The sequence below is a fragment of the Adiantum capillus-veneris genome, chromosome 6 (assembly GCF_014529385.1).
Source record: "Adiantum capillus-veneris isolate H3 chromosome 6, ASM1452938v2, whole genome shotgun sequence".
NCBI lineage: Eukaryota > Viridiplantae > Streptophyta > Polypodiopsida > Polypodiales > Pteridaceae > Adiantum > Adiantum capillus-veneris.
Window position 1 is genome coordinate 109,339,990 of NC_140936.1, and position 7,842 is coordinate 109,347,831.

The window sequence follows — 7,842 nt, forward strand, 5'->3', positions numbered from 1 at the left end:
TTCATGTACATTTCTTGCTTCATCACATGATTCTGGTCACATAAGGCTTGATTCGGATCCCATTGAGTCTTGCCTTATGCATCTTTCCATCCAAGTCCTTGAGCTGATAGCTTCCATTATCATACACCTTATGCACCACAAAAGGACCTTCCCACTTTGCCTTGAACTTTGTTTGAAAGGTATTGTCCAAAGCACTATTATACCTCATAACCAACATGCCTTCACATAGCCCTTTTTCCTTTATATTTTCATTGAATACATCAGCCCTTCTTCTTCCCAAGTCTTCATAGTATCTAATGGCACTTTCTCTATCCAACAAGAGGCTATGCATAGATGCCAGTCTCTCTTTTACATGCTCCTCCTCAACCAAACTATGCTTCAAAATGAACTCCAATGAAGGAAGTATCACATTAATCGGCATAACACACTCTTCTCCATACACCAAATGAAATGGAGTGAATCCCGTGGATGATTTTTGAGTCACTCTACATGCCCACAATGCCCTCTCCAAATACATATCCCAATCTTTTGGATGTTCTTCCACAAGCTTGAACAATATCTTCTGTAAAACTCCATTGAATGCCTCCACCAACCCATTGCATTGTGGATGATAAGGAGTAGCATACCTATGTTTGATCTCCAATTTCTCCACCAATTCAGTGATAAGATCATTCCTAAACTCTTTCCCTTGATCACTTACAAGCTCCAACGGCACTCCAAATCTACAACATATGCAATCAAAGATAAAGCTGCATACATCTTTGCTTGTAGCCCCTCTACTAGCCTTTGCTTCTGGCCATCTTGTCATATAATCCACTGCAATAAGTATGTAGTGCTTCCCATTTCTAGTGCCTGGAAGAGGACCAATTACATCCACACCCCACTTCTCAAAAGGTCCATAGCTTACAATGTGTCTCAAAGGCTCGGGCATCAGCTTTCTCTTTTGATATATTTGGCACTCGTGACAGCTTCTACACCAATGCACAACATCCCTATTCATACTTGGCCACATAAGTTGAGCATTCAATACTTTCCTTCTGGTAATTTCCACTCCAAAATGGCATCCACATCCTTCCTCATGACATGCTTTTAAGCAATCAAAAACTTCATCATGGTAGAGAACTCTTCTCATGACACCATCAGCCCCCTTGTGATACATTTGCTCTCCAATCAAGACATACCTCATAGCTCTTCGTGTGATTGCATGCCTTTGTTGAGAAGCCAATCCCTTTCTTGCAAAACCCGTTTGCAACACATGTTCTTCCTCATGGAGGGATTCCCTTCCAAGATACCTTGGCTCTCTAATTATCACCGCATGCACATCCTTTGTGAACACCTGTTCCGCCAACTCATGAGCCCTTACATTCATATTTCGTGGTACATGCCATATTTGAAATGAAGTAAAAGACTTTAACAACTTCCTCACTTTGAAAAACCAACCCTTCATGCCTTCTTGATTTACCTTCCAGGTACCTTGAACTTGCCGCACAATCAACATAGAATCACCTTTGATTAAAAGCCTCCTTACATGTCTTTTGACACATTCTTTCAAGCCCAAACAGAGGCTTGCATACTCAGCCTCATTATTACTCTTTACATCCACGTCTTGGCTTCCAAACCAGCACTCAATGCCATTTTTATCCACAAATACATAACCAATAGTGCCCTTATTAATGTTCCTTTTGAAAGCCCTGTCAAAGTATAAGGTACCCTCTACATCCTGAAGCTCTGCATGCATAGTTGGACTTGGTGCTATCTTCTTTTACAAATCCTTCTTCAACTCACTCCTTGCATGAATCTCTTTAAAAGTGAGCATATCCTCCATATTTGCTCTCACACTATCCTCCTTAGTAAAGCTTATGTCAAATTGTTGCAAGCTAAGTATCCACTTTTGCAATTTAGGACTATCCCCAGGATACCTTAGTGCATGAGGCAATAAACTACATGATGTTAACACCACAAAAGGCTTACAAATAAGATAAGATTTCAACCTTTTTGTTGCATATACCAATGCCCAAAACAATTGCTCGATCTCATGCCAAGATTTTTGTGCATCATTCTTCACTTTGCTTATGTAGTAAACCGGCCTCATATAAGATTGCTTTTTTCCTTTTTGCATCAATACTGCACCAATAGCATGCTCACCCACGCTCAAGCTCAAGTAAAACATTTCATCCCAACAAGGAGGCATCATCAAAGGTAATGTAGATAGCTTTTCCTTGACGTCTTCAAAAGCTGTTTGCTCATGCTCAGTCCAAAGAAAAGGGTCTTTTTGTGTTGCTTCTTGCAAAGGGTGCACATATTCAGCAAGCATACAAAAAGACCTTGACAAGTACCTTAACTTTTGTACAAAACTCATCAATTCCTTTGTACTTTTAGGACTCTCCATCATAAGCAAACATTCCACTTTTGCAGGATCTGGAACTATCCCATTCTCACTTACCTCATGGCCAAGAAGTATCACTCTAGCTCTTGCAATTTTACATTTCAAAGGATTGAGTTGACCCCCATCATCATCAATCCTTTTAAACACCATATCAAGATTTTTTGCATGAAGCATTCTATCACTGTAAACACAAAAATCATCCATAAAAACTTTTACAAATCTTCCAAGGTAAGGCCCCAATACTTTGTCCATCCAACTTTGGAAGCTCGCATAAGAATTCATCAAGCCAAAGGGCATCACCCTATAGCAAAACACTCCCCATGGGGTCAAAAAGCTGGTCTTCTTTTGATCTTCATATGCAATACCAATTTGAAAATACCCACTAAAACCATCACATACCGAATATCTCTCATGACCTGCAACAGTGTCCAAAATCTCATCCTGAAAGGGAAGGGGATAGTGATGCCGCTTTGTTGCCGCATTCAATGGCTTATAGTCCACACATATTCTCCATTTATTTCTCTTTTTTGGAACTATAACCACAGGGGAAACCCATTCTGCATCATCTACAAGGTAGATAAAGCCAGCTTGCAAAAGCTTACTCACCTCTATCTCCAACACCTTTCGTTGAATGGTGCCCAATCTCCTTAGCTTTTGAGCAACAGGCTTAGCACCTTCTTTCAGCTTTATTTCATGAAAAACACTCTTTGTTCCCCTCATTTGAGCATAATCTTTGGCAAACAACTTGGGATACTTATCAAACAATGCGTCATATGCTTCTCTCTCACGACTAGTCAGGTCACCTGCAAGCATATCCATTAATTCAGCTTTTGGTACATTCATGATCAGCCCCATGGTCGTTTTCTGATCTCATAGCATTCCCTTTATCACAATTTTCATCATATACATGTATCCCACAAAGATCTACATCAAGATCAAGAAGACTTTGATCATAAACCTCATCGTCAGTACATGTAGAGGATGCACTAGAAGAACTGTCACACATGTCATAAGTGGATGGCGATAAATCTTGATGCATAGCTGGTTCATCATCAATTTCCAGCACCTTACATGTTTTCATATCATATCTAATCCTCTTCTCTTTAGGCCTGTCCACAAAGAGGTCAATACATCCCATGTACCAGTCCTGTCGTGACCTCATAGCAATCAACCAAGGTCTACCCAATATAACTGGATATGCCCCAAGCTTTGCAGGCATCACATGAATGTCCATGACAGTCCTTTGACCCAAAACATTAAGCTCCAAGTCATGAATAACTCCCAAGCATTTCACTCTACTACTATTTGCCATCTTCACACTGAACAAGGATTTGCTTGTGAGCTGCAATCCCAATTGCTACATTGTTTCCTCTGTCATAACGCACACTTGGGCTCCACCATCCATGTACGCCTTATTCACCCTCCTTCCATGTATCCAAGCATCAACCACAGGCAAAACATCAATAACTTTATGAAGCTGCACTACATGTGCATTGCTTGTCTTTACCTTCACCCTTCTAACACTAGCTAGTTTATGCCAGTGCCTTCTCATACTTGAGCTCAAATGCAAGATTTGCCCATATGATATGTCGGCCCTCTTGTTCTTCAAGTATTCTAAGAGATTGTATGCTGATTGACCCTTCCCAAGCTGAAAATCATCCATGCCTATCTTCCTTCTTCTTGCCCTTACCTTTGCCTGCTTACTACTTTCAGCCTCTTCCATAGGTACCTTGCCTTTATCTACATCTCTCCTTGGCTTTGTCCTTGCTCTTTCCTCTTTCAAAAGGCCTTCACTCCCTGATTTTTGTGCCCTTGTTCTCTTATTTGCAAAGACATCAACCTCATCATCTTCATCTCCCTCCTCAACTGCCTCCAAAATTCCTACGTTAAATTGTGGAGGTGCTTGAGCTTGATTTTGTCCCTGTTGTTGTGCAAGTCCTTGACCTTGGAGAGGTTGCACATTTCCATTTACATTGCCTTCATTACCTATTTGTCTTTGTATGATAGGATATATACCTCCTGGCTCTCTCCTTGGTTGATTGCAATTGGGCGATATATGCCCTCTCTCCCCACAATTGTAACACATCACATTATCACCTCTATTCCTTTGAGGCCGTTCTCCTTGAGGTCTTCTTACTTGTTGTTGGATAGCTTGCATAGCAAGGTTGAGGTTTCCTATTTGCTTTGTCAATCTTTGAATGTCTTGGTGAAAGGATTCCTGTCCTCTATTGTCCACTCTTGGAGCTTCTACATGGATTTCCCTTTCAACATGCATATCCAAAGGCAAAGGCTCGACCACATTATTTGTTGATACATAACCATCCCTTTGATGTACATTTGCTTCTCTTTCCCTATTTGCCATTTCATGCCTTCTCACCTTCTTTCTCCATTCCTCTCTAGCAACCTTTACTGCCTCATTGTAGGTCCCTGGGTCCTTGAGCTCCACCTTGTCTCTAATGCTTTGATGTAAGACAACCACAAACCTATCTTTCTTCAAGAAATCAGGGGGCATTTGATTCTCTTCAAGTCCCTTTATGATCTTTCTCCAACAAGCTTCAAACCTGTTTATGTGCACATTGATGTCTTCATGTTCTCCTTGTTGCAGCTTGCTTAGCTCTCTCCACAAATACTCAGGATCATCCTCCTTCTCAAACTCTTCTCTCAAGGCATGAGAAAGAAGATTCCAATCTCCCTTTACACCACCTTCAAGCCTATCTTCATACCATTCACGTGCTTCACCTTCAAGTAGCAAACTCACCAAACGAACCTTTAATGCACCATCGTCCCTATTGCTCTTCAATGCAATCAATTCGATCCTTCGGATGAACTTGTCCACATCTTCTCCTTTCCCACCCTTGAAGACTTCATACCCATCTCCCGCCATAGTCCTTGAGTTGATCCTCAAATGGATGCCAATCTGTAGATCAAAACCCTGTTAGAAGGATTCTCTTCTCCTAAGTGGGGGCACCAGTTTATGTGAAGGATTGGGGGGCTGGCCTCTACAACACCTCAAACCAACACCAAGAAAAGAGGATGAAGAGTATATCTCTCTCGAGATAATATGGGTTGATCTTCTCTCACTAATTTTCTCAATTTGACACACACTCAACCTCGACTAGCTCCGATTAGCTTCCCTCTACACCGCTACAACTCCCACTACACTCCATTGCACTCAAAGACACCAAGGAAGCAATAAAATCAAGAAAAAAAGTGAGAAAAAAACCATGGAAATCTCTGCACTTTTGACCATAACTCAAAGAGCTTCACTTCTTTTCAAACGCCCTTTCATGTGCTAGTAGGGCTTCCATAGGCGCTCCCATATATACACATAGCTTGACCAAAACCCACTCAAATCAAGCTTAATTTGAAAACCCACAAAGTTCAGCAAAAAAAATCAAAAAAAGTGATGGAAAACTTGGGGGAAACCTTGCCCTTTGACATATGTACAAGCAAAGCATTGCAGCACATAGTTTACCCTCGACTAGCTCCACCACAAGGAGCTGCACACACCATAGCCACCATACCTCAAAACAAGATGAAGAGAGGTCAATATGCAAAGCTAAGAACCCACTTTCATCAGCCCATTGAGGAGAGACACACTCTCAACTCACCACATCGGGCCCTCGACTAGCAAGACAGGCTGCTCTACTCCCAAACGCCTGTATCCCTCGCGGCAATCAGGGCTTCTTGCTGCTAGATCTTCCTCTGTCAAATCCCCCACTCACTCACGGCCTCAAGCTGATAAAAACTCTATTTTGTTCATATTTTTCAAGTACTAAGTGACTCTTTCAAATTTCGACACGTCTATGTACAAAAATAGCAAAACTATGCACCCCGCACAACTGACCCGCATGCGTAGAGATAGCTGGCACACACCGCCTTTGTACACTTTGTACAAGCATGATTTATTTACATATAAGGGGCCCAAAATCATTAAAAAACCCTTTCCAAATTCCTTGGGGTGGCTTGCATCATTCCGTAAAAACACGTCACAACGTGCCTAATTTTTTTTTTCTCTTTGCAAACAACAAACTTCATTCTATAAAACCCTTTGCTTTTGGAAATTAGGGACCATTGAGACCCTGTTATGATGTGTATCCACAAAGAATGTATAATGTATCCTAATTGTGGAAGGTTCAAATAAGACGATAGAGTTTGTGGGATTATTTTTACAAAAGGGTCATCGACGTATGATAGTGTAGGAAATTTGAATGTTATTATAGTTATTATATATTACCAATTGAAACTCCACCAAAGCATCCTTTGCCACTAAATATTTTGTTGATTGTTTCCTAAGAGTTTTGACATTTTGCATGGAGTGGAAATGTAAATCGTAAATAAGATCTGTCGGTGTTTGAAGGTTTATTGGTATTGCATTTGAAGTTATTTTCTTTTCTTGAAATCTCAAAACTATGTGTTGCATATGCATGATATTTTCATGTTTTTCCATCTCATTATGTGAAAACGTTGAAAATTTAAGGCTTATGTACACATAAATGAGTAGATTTGTGTAGCTCTTTATGCATGTCTATGAGTGATCGAGAACTAAGATGTTGTTGCAAATTTCAAAGTTTCAATGGTATCAATAGTGTGCTCTTTTGGATTACACCAACATGTTGATCGCATACTATAGGTGCTATGTTGATTCAATTCTCTATACACTTTGATTGTCATGAAAAGCTGATGTTATGATGTTTCTTGGACGGGGTTGAAATATTGTATTTATAGATGCCACGTCAAAGAAGGCATTGGACAGTATCTACGTTTAGCTGGATGCCTCATCATCCGCCGTTTCTTATCTATGGTAGGATCTAAGTATATCCTTTGAAAATTTTCCAGCTTGGTGTTCAAACTAACAATTTTCTCATTTAGATCCACCTGGTTGGAGACACCCACTTAGTACGCATGATGTAGTACACATTATTGAAAGCTTTGAAGTTGTTAGCCTAAGGAACACCAATGAAGCACAATGCTTTTTTAAATATTCTTTGGTTATTGAACTTATTGTAATTAACCAATTGGCTTGCAGGAATCACTATTATCATGATAACATTTTAATGGAAGTGCATGAGTTTTTCGGAGGACTCCAAGGGTACTTTCATATCAATGTGGTTTTGAATCGTAATGCAGATTCAGCTCGCATACGGGTTCGCGAGCTCGGAGATCGCTTGCCGGCCAATGCAGAATACTCTTATAGGGATAGATATGAGAATTGGAGGATTGTATTATACACCCTGTGTGAGGGGCATCGTCATTTTGGTAGGAGCGTTCATTGTGTGGGTCCATGGGTTCTACAAGTACAAAATGCAACATCCTGAAGGCTGTCGTTTTGAAGTTGCAGCTGTTTTGTTAGTTAAGATTTACTGGCTTGCAAAGAAGTTTCTTTAGAGACGAATATTAGGGCTTACAAAGACTACTTATAGTAATGGAAGTAGATTGTTGTTTTTCTTTTAGTT

The 7,842-nt window shown here is 40.4% G+C and overlaps 1 pseudogene; it reads right to left on the reverse strand.

The window, feature by feature from the left end:
• Positions 1-4,918: 4,918 nt before the first annotated feature.
• LOC147456068 (uncharacterized) lies at positions 4,919-5,270 on the reverse strand (annotated as a pseudogene).
• Positions 5,271-7,842: the final 2,572 nt, after the last annotated feature.